Source organism: Hylaeus volcanicus, chromosome 1, assembly GCF_026283585.1.
Source record: "Hylaeus volcanicus isolate JK05 chromosome 1, UHH_iyHylVolc1.0_haploid, whole genome shotgun sequence".
NCBI classification, from domain to species: domain Eukaryota; kingdom Metazoa; phylum Arthropoda; class Insecta; order Hymenoptera; family Colletidae; genus Hylaeus; species Hylaeus volcanicus.
The window spans coordinates 15,501,632-15,526,568 of NC_071976.1; the positions used below are offsets into that span (position 1 = coordinate 15,501,632).

Here is a 24,937-nt window from a genome sequence, read left to right on the forward strand (position 1 = left end):
GCCGCGACGCCGTACCCCGCCGTATTTCTAAATTTCTAGAGCGCCGATCCCCCGACTGTCCAGCGACAAATGTAAATGTTTAACGAACCCGATAGACGCCGTCCGTCGACGAAGACAGGTTAATTTAACTTTATTGCAACACCTTTTATAAACACAGTGCTCTCGTAATTACCGCGACGAGTTGAACGGAACGAGAGAGGGAGACACGAAACCGTGGTGTGAAAGAGCGACGAGGACTTTGCTTTTAATTCGGTGTCAGTTATGATTCAGTGTAGCTTGACGGGGAATGGGCGAGGGGGCACGGGGCACAGAGAACCAACCACACCACGGTTCTCGAGACTAACAAGCTTATCGTGCATCGGCAGATTGTTCCTTCTCGGAAGCCAGTTATCCTTCGGCGTATTTGATAACGTTCGACAAGAAATATAGTATATAACTCGCGCGCCCGTGAGATTACGGATCCGAGATATCCTTATCAAAGTGAAAAGGTGGCGCTGGGGCGGACATGCGCAATTTCTAGACACGCTTCGCACCAGGGAATACTGGTAAAACTTCGACACCCTCTTTCCCCTGTTTAATATTATTCGCGAACATTTTCATATCTCGTGTGAAAACAAACTTCCATATCTGCGGTAAACAGTTGCATAATATCGAGGACGAGCAACAGGACGTATCTGTGACATGTGCAGTTACTTCAACGATCACTCCAAGATACAAAAATAATGGACAAAATTCACGTAAGCGTTACCCTCTATATTAGCATATTCTACACAATGTTCGATAACTCCTTGTTTTCTTGAATAAGAAATTAATAGGTTAATTTGCGATAACTTAAATTACAACTGGAACAATGTCCAAATTGCTTGAAAGTGAAAAGAAACTTCTTCTTAGTATTAGCTTCTCCTTGAAAGTTTCTTTCGCGAGTTGCACTCAATTATTTTATGTGGTCGTGTTTATATAAATAGACAATCTAAATTCATAGATATTCATGTTGTAACAGTAATGGAGCAAAATGAATCGTGCACAATTCAGTAATGTAACATAAAACATAAACTATTGTGGATGTATTACTTATTAATAAAGCGATAGAAACTTTTGGGACAACCTAATATTATTCGGAACAACTAAGGCGCAGGTACCTCTTAGAGTCTCATAGCAACTTCTTGCCTAATGAATTGCATGAACTATTGAAGTAGTATCAAAGATACTTCCACTCGATGTTGGACGCTGCATGTGGTTTATCGTGACGGTAAACCATTCCATCTCAACCAAGTATTGTACATAGTCGCAAAGTTCTTGAACTAATGCGTGATCTGCTTGCTTCTAAGATTAAAATCAACTGGAATTTTATTTTTGAGATGATTTACGATATTTGTTAATTCTATTGGCACTATTCAAACATGTACACCGTATTAAGTCCTTTAAGTCGACTATTTTTTGAAGTTGAACAATTGCACCGTCACTATTACAAACTAGTGTTTAAAGATTAATTAAAGGTTTCGTATATATAAATATGTATAGCTAAAGTTCAGAAAAGCTTGCTCCAAACCTAATAAAAAAACCGAACACATGTATGCATATTCTAAGTTACAAGGAAGTTGTAATATCTTTCAATCTGTCAATTGTAGTAGGTCGCTGACCGACAGTGAACTCTTCATTCAAATTCCATTGCACATCGATGACCCTCTCCGATAACTTCAATTAAGACATTTATAACATAGAACCGCTTACATTTGCGAGACTATGAATATGATCGATGACAGAACAATGGCGCATGGTATCAAGCAAGCGTAGTTTCGTTTACATAACACCTTGACCGGCTCACCCAATACGTCGCATACTGCCCCAACGTATTTTCTCATCCTCCTCAACGTTTATTTAAATGTATGTATATATGTCTTGAGTAAACATATAACGAAGTGCACAGATTTTCCTAACATATTTTCTTTCTCACTACATTCACATATACATATGTAAAAGGCTCGAATTTTAACCTTCAAATGATGTAATTTCTGTTTATATATGCAAATAACCACGTAGAATGACATGAAGTGAGAAATTCTTGCAGATATGATCTTTTCTTTCCAAGTAGAGAACATATACACGTCATCAAGTTTCTTTTATCCAATGATAACCAGATACATAGATGATCGATAGCATTTATATGCAAACATGTTTTAATTTAAGTAAATAAATGCTTCAACTACTACCAAGAATATTCCAATTTATTTTCTCTCGAGTAACTTGAATACCATTAAAAAAAAATAAATGAGAAAGTTTGCAGTAAATGGATGTCAACGGTATTGGAATTTATTTGTAGTCGATTCATGTAATATCGATAGCGTCATTCACCGGTGATTCCTACGAGAGTCGGTGTACATGTATCAGTTTAATTACCTGTTCAATTAAACTTGCGTGTTTCGAGTAACAACCATATCCAGGTGCAAAGTAACTTGGTAGGCGAACGCGTTAAAGTATGCTTCGAGGGTTTCCGCAACGGTACTCTTTTTCCTGTATGAAACGGACGTTGCAAAGAATATCAAAAATTCGGTGTTCCGGGACAAACAACGTCGCTAATTTTAGTCAATCAGCCGTGCAGGCTGTCAGAAAAATAGCAAACTATTTCCCCAGATAATATCAGTTTGAATTATTTGAAACAATTTTGGTTGCTATTGGTTTTAATAGCAATACACTCACCTGGACTCTTAGCTATCTTATAGGAAATTCTTCAGAGTTTGTAATCTGGCTCTTCTATATTCCATTCATTTATTGACTATATAGCTCCTGTATTTGTTCGTTGCAATTTGTTGTATGATCGACATTAAAATCTATCGCAAGATCGAATTTCAACTCAGTAGGTAAATATTACCTAAATATCTGTACATTAATACACGGCTTTAAATTGAGAGAACTTTTTGAAGTACCCTTACATTGGAAGCATTAGAAGTACCAACTACAATGCATATGTATTAGACGTACAATATATTTTTGGAATTAGAAGAGAGAGAAGCAAATCAATTTATTAATATGATTAAACGTTTGATTGTGAGTGGCGATCGCGTTTCTTCTGTTCTGTCCTAAAAAGCGCCAACGCTCTGGACTACGAAGACCATAATCATAGCAGGCAATCGCGCCCCTCGGCGTGCTATAACAAGTGCTATTGCGCCGTTTGGCGTTTTTCGACGCGGAATATGACAAGGGAAATAAGAAAGGCCCGTGGCACATAAAACGGTTAATTTTCTATTGCAATAATTGCCACTAAAAATTGTAGCAAAATTCAAAATACGTAAAACATATTGGCTGGTTTGTTTGTTTCTGGAGTTACTAACGCTACACTTAATTAATCCGTCAGTGTGCAAAATCCGGACGTTACTTTCTCTCCTTCATTGTCCATTCACCTATTATCGTCGCGCAAGAGAAGTGTGATTGCCTCCACCCCTAAGGTTAACCAATTGTATTCATCAAGACATACGTGTCGCCTTCTTGCACGCTCGCGACTACAAAGGGTGTCGTTTATTGGTGGGCGTACTATTCTGTTTCTGTTTCATACGTCTAGAGGCAGTTACTTTTAAAAAAGACCCAATAGGTGGGGTCTATTACACTCTTTTAGCGCTCTATCATCCTGTCCATACTGCTTCTTGAGAATGTATCCAACATCAGTTCTTACATTTTGTTGCGTACAAGTTAAAACAGACTACTCCAATGGCATGTCATACATACGATTTTCATAATTTTCAAACTGGTTACTCTTGAACAGCGTAGAACTACAGATTTACAATAATATGTAACTAACAACATTATTTTCTTATATTAAATATTAACCCTTTGCACTCGAGGCCTTTTTTTGGTATCTATCAGCAACTCGAGATGCTTTCTTAGAATTCTATTGTTACGAATGCTAACCTTAGATTGACTTCGAAAATGAGATCTCTAATTTGAGATTTGAAAATCAGGTCACCTTTGCCTCAACGACAATCATTTTATTGGCACTTTGAGTTCCAAAGAAATGAAACCTAAAGGAAACCTAGTGGTGACTGAGAGTCACCTCTCGAGTGCAAAGGGTTAAACAGAAAAAGAATTGCTCTAAGACGTCTTTTAGGGAAACTAATCTCACTTGAATCACTTTCACACGCGTCTTGTGCTGACATTATCACTGTTGTAGGTAAAAGATATTTGTTTGCACCTGCACTAGACCGTATGGAATATAAAGTAGAGAAAATATGTGAAAAGAAATAGTCGTAGCTTTGTAATCCTGCGGCCCAGGGCTTGGTTCCTCCACGCGAGCATCGTCGCTGATTTCACGGATTCGGCCACGGTTCGACGGGCCATAAAGGCTTCCCGAAGAAAACAGGCCGCGCGCACACACGGGGCTATTTCGTAACGCATATCGTTTCCTTTTCGTGAAAAGAAGAGGGCAGAAGGCGGGGGCGGGGGATTCCATGTTAGGGCGCAGAAGGCATAGAATCGCGGTGCAAGTCGAGAGGATAGTTCGGGTGCGCGTACAGGGTGCAGCTGCTTCTTTTTCTGGACTCATGCATCTGCCTCGGCCTTCTTTCCCTTTTCCCTCTCTCCGCCGCCCGAGGTTTCTCCTCGTTCTGGTCATCCTCGTTTCGGCCCCTAGGCGCGATACGTGGCACAATTTTCATCGTTGCACCGAGCGAAGAGACGATACGCTCTCGCCCTCGAAAGCCCCCCGATTCTCATCCTGGGTCTTACCTTCGAAGAGTGCCAGGCCCAACGTAATAACATCTTTCGTATTTCGGGATACATGTAATATACGAAATATATTCATGAATATTTCGGCTGATCATACGGTGCTGGGTATAGCGCGCGCCTACATGTTTTAAGAAATTCAATGGGAAACGCGTCGCCGTGAGGAAAGTTCCCCCCGGTTCTCGGGTCTGGAAAGCGCCTCCGGGTCGGAACGCGACGACAAGGGCAAGGAATGACCGGAATGACCGGGTAAAAAATGTTTAGAAGATTAGGATAATTGTATAGGGAACCAAAGGAAAATTAATAACAAGGCGGCGCATTCGGATAATCACGACCTGTCATCAATTTTTTTGCTTTACCGGCCTGATGTCACGGCCCTCCTCGAATTAAAATCAGATACTGTGCAAGTATTTCGTGGCAGGTGCAAGATAACTATCTCGTATATTTTACAGAGACAGCGAATCGATTAGGATTAATAAGTACAATTTTAGCAGTACAAAGTAGGTAGTTACTACTGAGCAGTAATTGGTATATTTAAATACGGTGCATAATCGCTTTTGGAGGGGGCTCAAGAGGTGTTCCTTCGTGGAAATAGGTCGACAGGCGTTAACGAAGAAGTCTCCAGTGTTCAAGGATAAAACGTACTTTTGGGAAAACACCAGCTTCTATTAAAGAATAAGATTCAAATCATTTTAAAGGATGAGTATGCGTTTCATTTAAATAAGAAAATTATTATTTAAATCGGATTTTGAAAATGGCTAGTGTTTAGCTTAAGGCATATACTTTCTTAAAAATAAGTTAATTTAAATGGATTTTTAATATAAAAACTATGTAACGTAAAAAGTTTAAATTATGATTAGTTTGTTTTTCCTCGCTTCTACCGTCACTTCTAATATCTTCGGACATTATCCAATGATGTCCAACAAAACTATTTGCTTTATTTATTTTTATTATTTATTGGATATGGAAGACCGAATTCTCAACTTCCACATGCTATATCTTTCGCCATCAAAAGGTTTAATGTTTCTTTTTATTCTTAAGTTTTCCATCTTTAACTGTATTTAACACTATATATATTCACTAAATTAAATGTCACTGATTAAATATTATTAAGTAAAACATCACTATGTCTATTTGTGCTTACACGTATTAATTAATGGTAACTAAGTTTAATGTCACTTATTTAAATAACACTATATAAAATGTCACTAGTATATACACTTACACGTAAAATTAAAATTAACTTATAAACACGATTTAAAACTGGATTAAGAAAAAAATATTACAACGTTAACTGGGTCCATACCCTATTGGATATGGGAGACCGAAATAATTAATATGCTTTATATTAAAAGAAATAGATTTTATTTTACACGACGGCTGAAGAGTTCTTTACGTTATGAGATCTCATGCTCAACTAACTAAAACTTCGACACCGACCCAATATTATTCGTGAAAGTAAAAATTGAAGACTATGGTGTGAAAAATGGAGGCGTTTGATTCGAGAAGTAATTGCAAGATAGTCCTTGGCAATCGTTGACGTTTACTAGTGTAATCTATGCTTAGATGTTTAAATATAAAGAGTAGCTCTTTAGGCTTTATTTGCGAAAGACATTTGAAGACCAGGTCGATTTTTCGTCTCAAAAAGCCCATCAACGAGGTTCTTTCCCTCTTAATCGGCGCATTTGTTCGTCATCTCCTGACAGTCATCAGGAGCAATGTGTTTGCTGGTCGACGAGTGGACTGCAACAACTCAATGCGTCCTGTTTACATTGCGCTCGAGCGTACTTTAGCGTTATTCGGGTTTGGCGTCTGCGCACCATTGGAAGAAGTCGACGAAAAGCGAGAGAGTTGGCGATCAGACGCATTGTATCGGATGTTCCCGCTTAACCTCCATTCAGTTGGAACCGTAAATCCCTCTGGGTTCGAGCGGCCATTCAGACTACGAGGACGTAAGTCGTTCCGAGGATTCTGTGTCGAGCTGAGGTGTTTACCTCCGAGAAGTACACTCGGTGACCAAGGTTCGCGCCGTCGAGTGCACCCCTAAGAGGTAAATATTTCAGTACCTAAACCAGAGATGGGCAACACTCTTATTGTATCTTATTTCATTTTTTTTGTAGTTTCTTAACTGTAGATTCAACTGTAGATTCTTCTTTTGCAGAATCTACATACAAAATTAATTTTTTTTTTAGATAAAAAATTCAAGTAACCAATGGTAGATAAACAATTTTGATTAACAATATTGAATAAATTAGGATTTTAATTAACAAATAAAATTTTGTTTCGCAGTAAACATACGAAGTTTTGTTCGACTGACTGTTCGATCGAGTATACTTTGTTCATCTTTCATGGAAACACATTCCCCCTTTATCTTTGTGGTAGTGACAACCAAAGAGAAGCAAATTTTTCTTTGTATAATAAACACAAACGGAATCAACGTACTACGTTTTATTTAGGACGTTTAGATGATCATTCATTTTTTTGTTTACTGTGAAATGTTTCATTCTCTAACTTAATTGATATTTGAAATTTATATACGGATGAGAATTTTAATTCATCTTTGGTGGTTACTTTTATTTAGAAAGGATAGGAGTAACGAGAGGATGACGAACGCGACGCTTAAGAACCAGTCTCGGGGCGAGAAAAAGATTTTTACCATTTCCGGCGTGTGTACACGTTCCCGGTAGCTTTTCGACGCAGCTAGCGACTCTTACGTTTCGTCCTTTCAAGAGTCTCTTCTGCGACATCAGAATCGCATTAGGCCCGCCATACTTCTGACACGCACTCACCTTCGTTAACATAATATTTTTGGTCCTCGATGAATTCCGAAGTAGACGATTGTTTAACGAGGGATCGATAAATAAAGATGTCTCAAGTGGAATGAAGAATTGATGCAGATGTCTGCTCGAGGAAAAGCGAACAACTTTATTATCGATGAAGGATAATATTCGGTGTCTTAGAAGAAGAGAAAGAATTCTAATTTCTTTAATTTTGGCATTTTCACCCTGTTGTTATACTATTTTAAAATTAGTATTAATATAGTATAGGGTGTAAGAGTTTATAACAAGTATAGGGTTTATAAAAGTTTATAAAAGTTTATAAAAGTGTAGGGTTTATAACATAAATTAAGAGTTTCTGAATACTACTGTATAACGGTTTAGCTTATTGCATTTTCTGCTGGCGTCACAGTTGATTTACTGTAAAGACTCGCAGTTAAAAAGAAATGATCTCTGATTGTAAATGTTAGAGAGTGGTATTTTTTTCTTATGGAGATGTGAGAGTTAAAATTATAGGAATATTGTAGAGGTAGATCGTGTAATTTATTAAACAACATTTCATTTTTCTTACGTAGAGCTCTTTGAGTACATACATACATATAATGTACATATCATTCATAATTAAAAAAGGAAAATACATGAATAAATGGATATTCATTAAATGTAACTATCATAAGCTACGTAATATGAAACTTAGAAATACACACTAGAAGTTGAACTAAAGAAAGTATGATAATTTGATGGAATAGAAAAGAAAATAGAGAAATTTAAAAGTGAGAAAGATTACATGTATACTTGCAGATGGTTCTATGTAAGAGTATCGACAAATGTCGTCTAATAAAACTGTATGATCGACCATTACAAATATTCCTAAATTTTCTTTTCACATCTCGGTTTAAGATGGTATTCTTCCTCAACAATTACAAATCTATTTACCGAAGAGCAATCGTTAATTGTAATATCTGTATAATTATGAAAAGCTCGAGTCGCGAGTGACTGTTTCATTTATTGAACAATGACGTTGTTTGATATTGTGTTACCGCAGAGTCTGTAAAAGAACGGATGGATCACAAAATGATAAAAACCTTCATCGTTTAATGACAAAATCGAAAGAAAATGTGATACGACTTCATGACCTCGAGCAAAAACGCATATCGTGGCAAAATGTGCAACCATATTCGATCATCTATCAAGTTAAAACGTTCGAAGGACGAAGCAAAGAAGTGAAATCGATTTTTCGTCGTCGAGTAACATCCCGCGTTTGACGACGGGAAATTATAGTCAATTGTCGATAAGTTATCGATAATTTTAGAAGAATGCCGCTGGGAAGTAACGCTGCTTCGCATTTTGCGCCGCGCAGACCCGACAATTTGCCCCGATATTATGGATCCTCGTGGCTCGATCGCGACTTTGGAATACTCGTGGCTGTCGTCGTTGCTGTTACAGATACGGTATCCAGTTTCGTGTGATCAGTATTATATTTTTATAACCTTGAGTAGAGGGTTGCAGCAGAAAACTTCGAGGTGCGAACACCGAAGTAGCATTTTGTACTGATATTTCCACCAATATCTCCTCTTGCCTGCACGTAAATTGCAGTGTTTTCACTACTTGATTACTGAAGAAGCATATGTATTAATATTTATGATATATGGTTAGCATTTATATATTTTTAGAATACATTGTATCTAAAGTAGAGACAATTAGCAGGTATTAACTCAGACGATACTATCCATCTTTTAAAAGAAAAGTACGAAAGTTCTTATTAATTTTTAGGTATAGTTAACGGAAAGAAGATGTTGTCATCATGTAAAAGACAATCAACCTTTTAGTACACTTTTATACATGTAAAGAATACACATTTTTATTTAAAACAATTAAAACATGTGTACAGAGTTTCATCCGAAGTGAACGATAATGATTATTTTCTATGTTAATATAAAATTTAACAGACCTTAATAATCGTCAGAGTAATAATAGAGGCATTAATATTAACAATTTTTGATTAAACATCAATCTTGTGACTTCGGGTTAGAAATGTTTCCTTTATCGACGAATCAATTATATATGTAAATTAGTTCTGAAGTGCAACTTGTATAGGTGTTCCGAATGAATTAAAAAAATGTACTATTGCGTCGAGTCACTTACGTTGTCTCAAACAAGGCTCTGATTCAAAATAATGCATATTAACTATTTTGCTCGATAATAATAAAAATGAAGTCAATTTACATATTAAAAAATTGTATCCCCATTCTACACTACGATTCATCGTTAAAATATTACCACGTCATTGTTTCTCATAATCAAAGTCAAATTCATAAAAAAATATTTATCGAGATGATAGAATCACGCCTATCCATTCTACATGAGTTTCAATTAAAATACTTTCAATTCCTGGCGCTCATCGTCTCTCGTGATCTAAATAACTGGCAACGAAATCAAATCGGCGCCGAAGAAAAGAAAGTATCCAACAAAAAAAAGTCTCCCCTCAATCCAAAGTAGCGAGACAATCTTCCCCGCGGACTCGCCCATAATTAAATATTACAAATGATCGCGCATCTGGAGTCGGGCCTCTTCCTTTTGCGTTTTTTGCCCAGCCACGAGAGGAGGACTACTCTTCCACGCGATAACGATCCACGATCGCCCTGGAGGGAATCGTTCTGGCATAGCGAGAAGCGTAACTCGCTCTACCGTCTCTCGCCAGGCTTCGAGCGGACCCCCTTTAACGCGCCTGTGCGTCTAAATCAAGAAAATCGAGAAGAAATTGTCGAGGTGTGAATCGAGGCCCCCGATCTTTCTGTTTTCTTTTCCAACAGTTCGCCGTGCTCGATAAATATTGGGCGAACGCAAAATTTCCGTTCGTTTTAGCTCCATTTGTTTGTTTCGAGCATCACGTGATTGTGAAGATAAAAGATTCATAGAATAGAAAAGATACGAAATATCTTTTTAAATGTTGCAGGATCAAGGTAACGAATTGGTTCTATTTGTTCTTAGTCCATGGTAGTAAATTTTGACAGGAAAAAGAATTTATTTGTCTGTGAGAATGTAACTTATTTGCTAAGCAAGGTGTTTAATAAACATTCGCAACGAACAAAAATTGGAGAAACTTCTTGAAAATATTAAAAGATAAAAATCATGAATTGATTTTATTTGTTCGGAGTTCTACATAGAAAGTTTTTTGTAGTAAATTAAAACTTCTTTTCGTTCTAAGAATGCTTATTCGGTATAAATTAAAATCAATATCTAATTCATGTTGAATGTCAAGAAGAGAACAAACTAATATAAATAAGTTTTCACTCCGAAGGCATAAAATTATATACTGAAGAAATGGGAAATTTTCTTAAGAAATAAAGAAGAATAAAATATATTTAACATTTTTTAAAGTGATTAATATTTGAAGAAAGTTTCTATCTTCCTTTATTCGTTAAACAGATATTAATACATCATTTCAAACGTCGACCATTCATTCAATTCAAGACTACTATCCTCAAGGAATTGTATTTTATCATTTTTTCATTAGAAACCACCTGTTATAACATATAACAGGAATATAATTCAAGACATTTTAAATTTAAAAATGAAGCACAAAAATAGTTTAGATAGTCACTATACTTTGTAGTATTAGATAGACTGGAAAGTGATGTCGTTTCATTTACACTAAATTCAAACAAATTTTCAATGATCGATAAAAATTAATGAGCCGTTGAGTGATAAACAAGGATTTAAAATTGCAGAAATGACATTACTTTCCAGTCTACCTAATACAAAGATATGCTTAAATCGATCATGATGGTTTATAAGGATATCTTGTTAAAAATTCATAGAGCACATATTCAAACCATTTTAACAAAACATTTCTATTCCTATGTTTATAGAAATCTGTGTACTTATTTGTGTTCACAGAATATGCTGGCACAGTTTCATTGTTTAATTTCGGAGCATCCTATGGAAACAGAACTTTTCCAATTATCTCACATGAATATAGATTTCAATATGCTGCCCGAGAATTCCCAGAAAATGCACAATTTACTGCATTGTATAATTCTTTATATCTACATATCTAGGAACGTAAAGAATTTTTCAAATGGATATTTCAAATTTTGTTGTTTAATAACAAAATATGTCTGTCAATGTAATCGTGGTAAATACTTATACGATATCATCTTTTATGTTTATTTAAAATCGGGTGCGCTTTCATTTAAATTTAAAGAATCAGACATATTTCGGAGCATTTTTTTTATTACAACAAAATTGAAAGCTCCTTTCGGGAAACCCTTTATAGTTGATAAGTTTGCTTAGTTTTACAAGAACTTTTAAGAGAAATTCCAGTTCGTGTACATGCGAAAACGGTGCAACGAATAAAAGCAACGTGAAAATCGATTGCTCGATTATGCGAAACATGGTTATCGCTCGTTGAGTTCATTATCGTCGATAATCGCGTCAAAGAATCTGACTTCGAGCACTGAAATGGCCAATGCACGTGTGTCGAAAGCAATCTCTGCGAAGTGCAGTAATTATGAAATTGGATTCTCGTCATGGTCTTTCTGGAAAAAAGAATAAAGAAAAAGTTTCGAACGCATTCATTTGGCCACACTCTCGTTTGGTGATCAAGATGCATGCGCGAACGCGAGCGTAATTGCTTTAAAAAGCGTTACAGCGCCGCGTTAAACCGTGACCCAACATTGCAGCGCCTAGAATTGAAGAAATGCATCGAGACCGTCGAACAGGAACGCTCTCTCGATGCAACTTTTTCTTTTATTCCACAGTCGTATCCGATGATCGACATTGCTCTTTCAATTTGGCGGTGCGTGCAATTTTTAATTACTTCGATAATCGTCTTGCCGCCTGATCAGGACCTCTCAGCATTCGAAAGATACCCAGGTCATTTGGCACTTGGAAGTCGTCAGAATATATAAAAATTACGCTTTTCGTTGTAATTCAATGTGAAGCCACTTTGTCAATTTTCGATTTCGCGATGGTCGAAGATAAAGACACTCTAATGTAAATTAATAATTCTTTTGATTTTTTTCTATCGGATCAACAGTTTACTTGAAATCATGCACACCATAGCTCGATCGAATTTTTATTTATCACGTTTAGAATACATAGAAATAGAAACTAAATAATTTTCGAAAAAAAAGAAGAAAATATCATTGTTAAACTACAGTTAGTGTCGAAAATATTCGTGCACCGATCATTTTCCAAAAAAACTACGTGAAATTGTAATTTATTAACTTATTTTTTATTATCAATGACATTCCACATACTCTTGGAAGTCTCTAGAATAGACAGTACAAAAAAATTAGTTATTTATTAAAAGTAACGAAATTTAAATTAACTAAATGTTGACGTTAATCGGGATGGGATTTTCTTCCATTTTCCTATTTACTGGAAATTTCATGCTTTTTAATTTGTACGAAGCAATAAACTGATGTGTTTATGTTACAAACTCAACTGTAAACAGTTCGTCATAAGAACAGTACGAATACTTACTGCTTCTATATTTCTATCGATTTTAAGCTAATAATTGTTGTTTGGACTATATCTATTCTAGATTTCCGAGAATATATAGAAAATCATTGATTATAAAAAAAGAAGTTAAGAAACTATAATTTCACACAAAACTTTTTGAAAAATTGATCGGTGTACGAATCCATTCTACACTCACTGTACATTAAAAGAGTGCTCAGTGTGTACTCACTTTCATTTCGATAGTTATTCTATCTCATGGAAAAAATTATAAATCATTAATATTATGAAATTATATACAGATTATAGGAGCATATAAACTTCTAAGCTATTCTTTTATGTCAATAGGAGACCCCTATAAGTGTGGAGCCCCAGCCAACCGAGCCGTCTGTGGTCCATTCTGTGATAGCGACTGGGTTCGAGAGAATCGTAACCTTAGCGCGACGCGGCATATCGTGATCGCGTTACGGGCAAAATTCAGACGATAAATTCGCAAACCTCTGCGCAGACCATTGAGATGCTCGACTGTAGTCGTGCACGCAAAGAAACAAGGGATAATAACACGTCATAGTAGTGATGGGATTGAGACGTGGACAAATATAGCCCTTATAATCCTTCCAAAGCTGAAGCTAAAAATAAATGGAAAATATTTAAAATATTTTACGTTTCGATACTTTGTTTCGAAGTCATTCTCAACATTTAACATTCAGAATGTCGTGAATTAAATATTGAATTAGAAATAAAATAAACTCTGGTGAAATTATTCTAATCAGATAGATCAGTTACATCATTGCTTAGTAAAATTTCAATGCTTGATGTTTGACTTGTGTCTATATCACAAAAGATGTCAACAAATACAGTTTAGAAATACCGATGACAACTTGTTTTGATACCTGCTTGACGTCTGGGAATTGATACGTATAAACGAGTATGTTATTGGATTTATCTCATCGTTACGTTATAGATTCACTAATGATCAATTAGTATTCGATGTTCGTTTGAACGTTGACGCGATACCGTGGATGAATAACAAAACAACGATACGACAAATGTAATACGCAAAACAAAGAACACACGAGACAAAACAATCAGTGGATCGCCATTTTCTTGTTTACAAACATTTTATTTACGTGGTATTGCCATTGCTATTTGCGTTGAAATCGTGCTGCACAAATCCTGGAATTATTTGTATTCCACAGACACGGAAATTACGATACCGTGTTAAAGTTGAAATATTCTATGCCACACAGAATACGCGCAGGCCCATCGAGCATTCATCTTTGTGCTTAATTACACGAGTCACGTATCCGTACGCCAGTGGAATTCTATGTTGAGGTTTATGAGCATTTTGTCGGACGAAGGATCACCGATAAATCCAATTTCCATGTGGAAAACTTGGATGGGTGTTCGCTGGATGGAAAAAAACAAACTTCGAACCGAGTAAATTGTATTTCGTTTTTGTATCGGTAAACTAGGAACGCTGATACGAAGCGCTGAACGCGTTATATATAAAACACGGCCTGGCATCGAACATGAATAGTATCAAAAACACGAATATAAATTCTATGGCAATTATTTTGGTGGTACGATTTAAAATATGTATTCGGACAAGCTTGTACGTGTACGAATCGAAAGATAATAATTTTGCGGTTTCGAGTAAGCTTTTATTTATTTTATGTATCCACTCTTTGACTTGGAATCATTTTTAGAATCTGCAAACGTTACAAATTAATTTACCAGGTCAGCATATAAAAAACATATGATTGAATTTATACAGGGTGTCCCAAAAATGTTGTAACACTTTGAAAGGGGTGATTCGGGAGGTGATTTGAAACAAATTTTTCCTTAGCGAAAATGTTGTCCGAGGCTTCGTTAAGGAGATATTAACGGAAAACCTCGACCAATCAGAGCGCACGTATACCGTTGGAGCGGCCGTGGTAGCGAAGGCTACGAGCTAAGCGGTCGCGTCCAATGTTCTTTGATGCACGTCGAGTCGCTTGTTCGCGTACAAGCGCGGCCGCTTAGCACATAGCCTTCGCTACCGCGGCCGCTCCAACGGTATCAGCGCGCTCTGATTGGTAAAGTGTTTTCCGTTAATATCTCTTCAACGAAGCCTCGGACAACATTTTCGCTAAGGAAAAAGTTGTTTCAACATTTTTGGGACACCCTGTATATGAAAAGAATCCACTAAATTCCTGTATAAACAAAATTAACTAAAGTACGACATATAATATACGTCCCAAACTGATGTATAAATAATGTAATAATTGCTTTCAAGCAAAAAATTATGATTAAAAACGAAGAAGACTTTTAGTATTTAGGAACTAGGACGATATTCGCATATAAATTGAACTAAACTAAAAAGATATGAAGATATGCAGTATGTATGTATATAAAATGTGAAAACTCTATATATTGAACTACCCTTATTCGCATACATAATTGTTTTAAACGCGTTGAGGGTAAACTCCGTTCAGTCAGACGAACGCATAACGACATACCAAATTGGAATTTTTAAAGAAACAAAGAATGATCTGTATACCTGTACTGCAACGAGAGATGATGAACTCAAACTATCCAAGGGAGTCTTTAAAAATATCTGCTCACCTTAGGAATAATTAACTGGCCTCTTCATGAAACGTCTGAAGTCTAGACTATAGTCTCTAGAGACATACTCGGACAATCGACTCCATTTGCCACCAGCTGAACGCAACTAAAAACCCGTCTTTCTCCATCAAGAAGTTCATTCTTCCCGCGTATGCATGGCCTCCAGAGTCAAAACGAACAGGTTTCTCACGGGAGACGCCAGAAAATCCAGGTGCAACCGTCTCGATCGTTTCAGCACACGTCTTGTATCAATGCACGCTTACGAGCTCCATTCAACGTAAGCTTTATCAGCATAACCGGAAGCCAAACGGTACGAATGCTTATCGGTCGGTTGCAATTTCTCGTTGAACGTTACTCGAAAGCGAGTAACTCGAGCCACGATGCTGGTCCAAGCCACCGATGCGCTTTTATTAATCCCGAGAACCCTCCTCCGCGGAATCGCTCGACCCCTTCGCGTTTCTAACTAGATGAAGTGATTATTTTTTATTTATTTAGTACAAATCGTTCTGCTTTCTTCCAGGTACCATAAAATTGTGAACAAATTTGTTTAAGAATATCAATATGAAGAATATTGTTGGTATATACAGGATGATTACTACATATTACCATCTCGGTTTACGTGAATATTATCACGCATAGTAAAAGCTTGTTGAGAAAATATATTTTTTACTGCACTAGACAACGTAGCTCGGTATACTCTATACAATTTTATTAACCTTCCTATGTCCAAAAATCATTAGTTTATGAGATATTTTAATTTCAGTAATTAAGTAAATGATATTTGATCATATCAGATATACTGATTTGTATAGAATATGAACAAATTTTGTACCATCTATTTTGTGAAATGTAAGCATGACCCACGGTGTTGTATAAATCGGATTTATGTACTGGTTCATAAAATCATATCTTCTTTAAAAGTAGTAAAGTTGCGAATAAATATCATAGAAAATATGGTTAACAAGAGGAACACTACTTTACTAATTCAAATTAGACCAATAAGTGAACAGAATGCAAACATCGAATATATAATAATAATAATGTTTCTATTAACATCTAGCTACTATGTTATTATCTACTAGTAAGAAATAAAAAAAGAACTCAACATACGAGGTATTGAAAATCATGGTAACGCAAAAGAGAAGAATAAAAAATGAATGCTACGCCATTATTTCACGACCAAAAAGATTGAGTGAAATCATCTCGAATATTAATGGTAAAATAATCTATTTATATTCGTTTTATGAGTCCAGTTGGACAAATGATAGATTTCACCTTACTTTGCCCTACTCCTCAACTTTGGCCAGGAAGCTGACCCACAGATCGATGCACTTCTTATTAATCGCCTCGAAGGAAACCTCTCCTGCGGAAGTCCTTAATTATCCTTTGCTTTCTACCGGTAATGTCGCGACACGGTAGAACAAAGCAAGAAATACAAAGAGCATAGGAGCAGATACAGTGAGACAGAGATAGAAAGAGCTTTGACCTCTCTCTGCCAGGTTCGTGGTTTCGTGTACGGCAAGGCAGTCGAGATCCATCTAGATAAAGCGTCGCGGGGCAACGATCCGTATCGGCCGAGTGGAAGGACAATTGGAACCGAGATTTCGTAACGGCGACATAAACGTAAAAGCAAACGATCGCGGCACGATGCCTTCCCGGTGTAGACACAATCCCGGAATGCTGCTGTATCGTTCGTTCCGGCGTGTTCGGATGGGAATTAAAATTCTGTGAATGCCGGCTGATTTCGGATCGGTTCGTTAATGGCATCGCGCTGGTGACCGATGTCGAATCGATTTTTTCGCCCAAACTTTATTCGTGAAACGTTACCGTGTCGCTGAACCTCGATTGCCAGTGAAATCGAACACGTTTGCATCGTCCTCGAGGGCTTTTTATTCTTTTATTAACGACTTCCCTTCTTCTACAAGATATTCGACACACGTCGAGATATATAATTAACGCTAGAACTTCCAAGCTACAGAAGTTACTCAATTATTAACAGTACTTTTATTAGAATTCTTAACAATAATTGTTAAAATAGAATTGAGACTAGTTATATCTGTAAATTAATTTGTTCCTACCATCACTGATTTCAAAGATATAGTATATAGTATGCATTGTTCTCAATAATCCTAGTGTTACTTAGCCGACCGATCGGGGAGATCTCCCCATCTCGAACTTTTAATTTTATATTTGTATAAATAATATGTTAAATCGTTAAACGAAATTGTTGCTGTGAAATATAATTGTTCACATCACTAGTTTTCGGACTTTTTTGAGTTCAAATAGTGAATTTCAGTCCGTGCTACTTCCGAAAAATGCGCGGTGAACAGCGCAGTTTGGCTTTCCCGAGCGCGATGGAGCACCAGGTGAGCAAAGGTTTCAATAATTTATTTTCCCTAATCAAAATTACAAATCCTTATCATTTGTTTGTGTTCGACGAATATTTTATTATGGTACCACGACTTAGTAAACTTCTCGAGAAAATACTTAATTTCCTACATGTACAGTGGGTGTAGAAAGTATTCGTACACCGATCAATTTCCAAAAAACTATGTAAAATTGTAATTTATTAACTTATTTTTTATAAACAATGACATTCTACATGTTCTCGGAAATGTCTAAAATAGATAGATTAAAAAAAAAATAGCTATTTATATAAGTTGTGAAATTAACAAGAAAAAAACAATTAATCGATAGAAATGTTGAAGCAATAAGTATTCGCACAACTGTTTAATTTTTAAAACTTGATTAAAAAAAAAAAGAAATTTACATTAATTTACAAGTATATAATACTTCCTTCGTGGGATTTCCTATTGATTTTATAATTATTGCAACTCTTCTAAGCGATAAATTAACTAAATTGTTAGTTATTCGAAGTGGGATCTTCTTCAATTTCTCTACTAGAGCCATTTTTAAAAGTACTTTCCTGGAAATTTGATGTTTTCTAATTCGCACGGAGCAATAAACTAATGTGTTTACGTTACAAACTCTACTGTAAATGGTTCGTCATAAGAATCGTACAAATACTTATTGCTTCTATACTTTTACCCACTTTTCGCATTTTTTTGTTAATTTCACAAATTATATTAACTAGTAAATGTTGTTTGGACTATATTTATCTTAAAGATTTCCGAGAATATGTAAAATATCATTGATTATAATAAAAAGAAGTTAATAGACTACAATTTCACATAAAAGTTTTTTGGGAAATTGATCGGTGTATATACGAATACATTCTACACTTACTTTATACTCACGTTGACAAACTTCCAACGGAGATTGTTGGTGTTATAGTGGAGGGATAACGCGACGAAACTCGAGGGGTACTTCAGGTGTATACATGTTAAACAGTGGTCTGGTTCCCCTCAGGGTCTCATCTTCTGATCGGCGTGCTTTAACTTCCAAACTGGAAGTGGGGAAGGGGGTGCTACGGCCGCGAAAAGGACACATCTTCGAGCCACGACCATCCAAATGATCCCTAGTTTGTCTACTTTAGGGCACGTGTTCAAGACTATATCTGTAACTGTCTTAAGATTTCGTTATTCTTTGAAATGTACAAATAGATGATCTACACTTTAACATGGTTAGTTGTAATACTACTCGTTGATCGAATGGCCCAAGTTGTTTATGAAATGAAAATCGAATGACTTCTAACTTACATTCGATTTCTACCTAATTTATGCAGGAGATGAAGATGATCGATAGGTCTGCATATACTGCTTACTTGATGCCCAATTTGCTGCTTTAGTAGGTCATATAATAACTGAGAGTTTGGCAAGGCAGGATACTTAAGGAAATCATAGAACTTTACGTGTAGATAAAAAATATAGGTCGATGATGAAAATATCCTAATTACGATGAACCGTTAATATGTGTCACATATGTGACAGTTATCAACCGATGTAAGTGGAATTTAAATGATCCTCTTTTCCTTCGGAGTGTGTCTTGTTTAACCTATGGTTATATATTTTAAAGAGTTGTCAACCGTATAAAAGACTAGTGGAATAGATACATTACATTTGGATAAATAGAAGAGAAATTGAACACGTTGTCTTATGTTAGTTTCCTCTAGGTATGTAGAGAATGTTAGGCGACGATCCAATGTAATTCCCAAGTGGGAACTATTATTTAAAAAATCTACACGTTGATGTAAACACGCGAAATGAGTAGGTCGAGCATGGTGAGAGCGATAGCTAAAAATCATCCCACAGGTGATGGTAGGGTTGATATACATACTGTAGCCTGTCAAATTTTTAGTAAGATCGATGATCCCCGTTTCTATATTGTAGACAGTAGCGTGCGGATCCGTGGGAACAATACAAGGCAATGTAGTTAACGCAAACTGTTAGAAGTACATTGTCTGGCATTTGCAAGACGGGCAATGCATATATTAAAAACCAAAGGCGACAAGACGGCACCTCGTAATACACCGATGCAGACAGGTCATGCTCCAGCGATTAACTAAATGACTTAAAAAGAAGCTTTTCCGTGATGGAGGCACGATATTCATTAGCCGGTCGGAGGGTTCGTAAATGGTGATTAGCCAGTCAGGGGTTCCATCGATGCGTAAATGGTTCGACCGTAAGCTTTCATGGTTCCGCGGATACGCTTCTTGCTAATGGCGTCAGCCAGCGAGCGACTCTTTCGCGGGGGACTGAGAAAAGGTTATTCTAAGCGACGCATCGAGCCGACAACCGCTCGTTTCGAGAAAGGTTTAACGCAATTCAATGGGGTATAACAAATTTCACGATTCGAAGCCAGAAAAAGGGATCTCGCTCGGAACGACAGGGCCTACCTGGTCCCTGGGCTCGTCGTGTCCAACCGTTTCCCTTTCAAAGATTCTCCTTCATACATATCTACACATATATTTTTTTTAATTTCGGAGTTTCACCCGACAGAAGACGATTAATGGATGCTCCGAGGCAACGAAACCGTGACGCAGGAGGAGAGAAGGAGAAAGAGCTCGGAGCGAGGCCGGGTATCCTGAAACACCCCATTCCGTCCACCCCAGGTTGCCAGGTTCCTCGAAGCAGGAATGCCATAATCTAGATAACAGAGCATAATAGAATACCTGGACCTGGACTGGTTGCTTTCTACCTCGTTGCACCTTCACCTTTTTTTCTCCCTTGGCTGTGCCAGCTCGTATCTCCTTGCTCCTCTTCGTTGCTCCCTCTCCTTCTCATCCTGGTCTCCTCCTCCTTCTCCATTTCCTCCTCATCCTTTCTACTTCTTTTCCCTTGGCCGTGCTCCCATCTGCGGCCTGTTGATCCAGCTTTTCCAAGAAGGATCCCTCTGTTTCTCGGTGTTCCAATGACACGGACGGAAGATGACCGTTCATCGCGCTCGACGAGACCCCAGGAATGCCCAACCACACGAACAGGACGGAACACATGCAACTTACTGTGTCCCTTGCATGTCCTGCAGCTAGGACACGTGTTTTCCAGAAGCGTCTCGACCATCGAAACAAGGAAAACTTCTGTCGGCGCTGGAAACCCACCCAGACGCGATCGTATCGAATTTCTACGGCAGATCGGAAGCCTAGGGAGAGGCTGCCATATGTATCCTACGAGAGAAATTTCGTGAATGTCCTGATGAGAACTGGCCAAGGCACACAGTCCTCGTTGTTTCTTCCCTTGTTAACGGTTCGACGATAATTCAACGTCCGTGCCCGTGGGATCGAGCCATGCGGTGGCATGTAGTCTCCAAATCTCCTTTCATGGACAAAATTACGATTGGGTGATGTTCACCCTTTGTCGAGGACAATAATTTAACGAAAATTAGTACGTGGGTATAATCATGGGGATCATTGTTTCACGTAGAAATTGCTAAAGTGTAGGTTAGCCTTGTGTCACTCCATAGATTCTCCGATCAAAATCGCAAAATATTAATCTAAACTTAAAGCTGCATCTAAAAGTACCTTACTTTTTAACGCATGTACCGTAATATCAATTTACTACATCAGATTGTCATCTAATGCTCTATATATTCGACGAAAAGTAACAAACATGCGATGACATGGGAAAACTTGAATAAAATTCTCTTCTTCGATGTCAAAATTTATCCACTGGTGTTTCTGGTATCACTGTTTTGAATGTTACTGTAATCCCCGTTTTTGTGAATAAGATTTTTCGTCCCGTTGGCCATACCATTTAAGCGCATATGTATGATGTAACGTATGAAATAGTTGATATATATTCACCGCAAAAAATTATATTTCTTATAATTTCTACGATTTGCTTAAAGGTTCGCGCTAATCTTCTCATCTTCCATCGTCTACTAGAACTGCTTGACACATTGAGCGTCTAATAGCTATCATAGATATCCTACCGATTACTTTTATTGCTAGCCGAGGAATAAATCAATCAATTTTTATTCTATAAACAAAAACTGTTTATGGAAAAGGCGTTTATCCACTTGGTAGGCGATACGTTAAAATTAATCGTAAAAATCCAATTTGCACACGCAAACATTAAACATTCACCTTACTATACAATGTTCGGTGTAAGTGTAATATCTGCTACGAGAAATAGAGGTATTGTTACAAAAAAAAGAAAGAAAGAAAGAAAGAAAGAAAAAAGAAAGCTGGAAAGTGTTCGAAGGATTCCGAGAATAGGCGTCGTGTACGTACGCGTATAAAAAAGGAGCCTGTACAAAACGGTGGGCCCGAAACCCAGCAGCAGGTAGCCCAGTCCAGGTGTTATGTTGCCATATTCTAGGTTTCTACGTCTTTGTTTTAAAGCCTCCTATCGTATTACACCTAGTAGAATCCTTAGATCAGCGATCAGATTGTTCCAGCTTGGAGCACATGGCGCCCGTCCGCCGCCTATACACACACAATGGCCTCGAAATTTTCGGAAACAATCGTTTTAAAGAAGATAATTTGCGAAGATAAGCGACAGCCTTCACGTCCAACCACTCTGTGCCAGGTATTTCTATTGTTCGCTTTGGCATTCCTATGAATCTTAGGAAATGGTGATTAGTTCGATCGTAAACAATCTTTCTCTTGGCGCACGGCGCCTCTATCCGCGCGGAGGATGTCCTTTCAGGATCCTTTCGGTGAACAAACGAACGTTCGTGTCAATACGTCTATCCATTAGCAGAAATACTTCGACTGTTTAGCGTGTGTACAACCGCCCAGATAACGCGTTAGATTTCTTTGTTTTGTCGGGAACAGATAAGGGAATATGGAATCTAATGATGATTAGGATGTGAGAAGAGAATGGACGGGGTAAAAAAGAAACGCCGCGAGATTAGAGGCGTACAAAGTCCCGCGGTTCGAAAAGAAAACTCTTGGATATTTTCTCGTATCGATGACGATGTGCATTTGGAAAGATAAACGAAGTGATACGTTTATTCAGATAAGGATTAAAGTAAGCAATGCCCCGAACTGTGAGAACGAGGAGCAAGATTAACATTTTTGAAAGAAATTTTTCGCAACGTGTTAGAGTGTTTCTCACACCTGGCATAATACACGGACACTATTAATAAAGAAATATCTTTGGGAAACTTCCTAGTATTTAATAGTTGTTAATTACTATAACTTAATTGTTATATTTTATGCAAAGAAATACTATCCAACAAAAAATGAACTAAGTACAAACTTATTGTGAAAATAAGTGTGAAGTTGAGAAAAACTTGGATAAAAATCAAAAATTAAAATTCTACAGGTTCAATTCTACATTACCTTTATTGTTAAGAAACATAAATTAATTTAAAAAAATATCTCCTAATCTGCATAGTTCTTAAAGTATTATTGATCGGAACATAACAAAATTTGTACGGTACTAAGGGGGTTGCTACACTTTGATATTGCTTATACAAAAAATGTGTTTATGTATTAATACTGTCAATTAAATTTAAATGATTTCGTATTTTTTTAAAAACTCTTGATATGTCGTTTGGTATGGGCACTGATAAGTATGGAAACATTGTGTATGGACATAATTGTTGTTACTGTTGTTGTTAACTGAAACTTTAAGAAAATATAAGAAGAAAAGCACCGGTTCCCTTTATCGCTAGATAGACTTGTTAACTTTCTAGTACTATTCTTAATTCTTTGGTTCGCTGATACCACTCTGGAGAATAGCACGTACCCTACTATTATTAGAGCTTCTAATCTTGTTTATCATTTCTATTCTTTCCTAAAAAATATTAAAATAGAAATATAATTTCAGTATCCAGTCACATTCATCATTTCTATTCCTCACGGAAAAAATAGTAAATTTAAAATGGCGTATTGTTTCCACCGAACTTTAGCGTGTTACCCTAAAGTTAAAGAATAACAGTATTTACTGAATCAGTATTGGACCATAACTAATTTTCTCAATAAAACAGAAAAAGAAGAATAACAGTATCACGAAGTGGCACTTTGTTTTTTCTTGACCCGCGAATGGAAATTCAGAATTCTGTTTCCCGAGGTTTGAAGCAACGGGATTCGCGACGGGAAAATACCGCGAAACGTGCGACAGATACTATCGAGCGATCCTTTCGGACTATCGAGGAAGCAGCCGCTGCGCTGGAAGGTAACTGTGCCTGGTCGAGGTGGATCGATTAATGAGTGCCGATAACGGGGATGATTACTTCATTACGCGACGCTGTTTACCGGCCGATACGCCAAAGTCATACCACCGTTCACCGAAGGTATGTCGAGGACTTCGAGGTGGAACGGCTCGGGCGAACGCGGCAGCAGAGAAGTTCCCCTTGCGGGAGCAAGGATTTAGTGCAGCGAGATCCTTCGGAGAGTCAGAAACGAGCGAGCGACTCGGTAGTTTCAAGCTAGCTCCACAGATGGCGCTAGCTACACCGTTGACCACTTTTTGCCGGAGTAATAAGCGAGTTTCGCTAAACCAAATCACAAAGCTTTAAAATCAATTGGCAAATACTTAAATCTATACGATCTTTCTGTTAAAATACAGTTCTAATTAGTTTTATGCGCAATACCCTTACTATAAAAAAAAAGTTATAGTATATCATGGTATACTATCATATACACAGTCTGTCTAAAAAGAAACCGAACTTTTGCTATAAAAAGAAAAAAGTACAAGTAAAGTTTTTATACACACGTTTATTTACTCAAAATAATCTTCCTCTGCGTCAATACAGCGTGTAGACCGCGTAATTAACATTTCGAAGGACCTTTGCAGCTCCTGTTTTGGGTCCCCTGTTTAGTACGCTTGCAACGATTTTAATTTGCATAAAGATCCACAGACTATTTATAAGTTACGCGTTTACTAAAGGTAACAAGCCTAACACCATACGATTTTACAACGTATGTAATCTATTATAAGTTAGTACATTTTTAAATAAAATCAATTTAAGAATCTTTCCCCGTCGGCTTCGGTTTGAAGACCTGTCGAGGGTTCGGTGCCACATGA

The 24,937-nt window shown here is 37.1% G+C and overlaps 1 protein-coding gene and 1 long non-coding RNA gene across 2 annotated transcripts in view; one reads left to right on the forward strand and one right to left on the reverse strand.

Moving 5' to 3' along the window:
- The window catches only part of LOC128882041 (ephrin-B2-like), a 110,108-nt gene that overhangs the window by 63,029 nt on the left and 22,142 nt on the right, over positions 1-24,937 (reverse strand). The gene's annotated exons all lie outside the window — the stretch shown is intronic.
- LOC128882110 (uncharacterized) lies at positions 557-14,771 on the forward strand. The gene is made up of 3 exons (XR_008458295.1): positions 557-737; positions 13,305-14,089; positions 14,207-14,771. It is a non-coding gene; the product is annotated as an uncharacterized LOC128882110 (long non-coding RNA).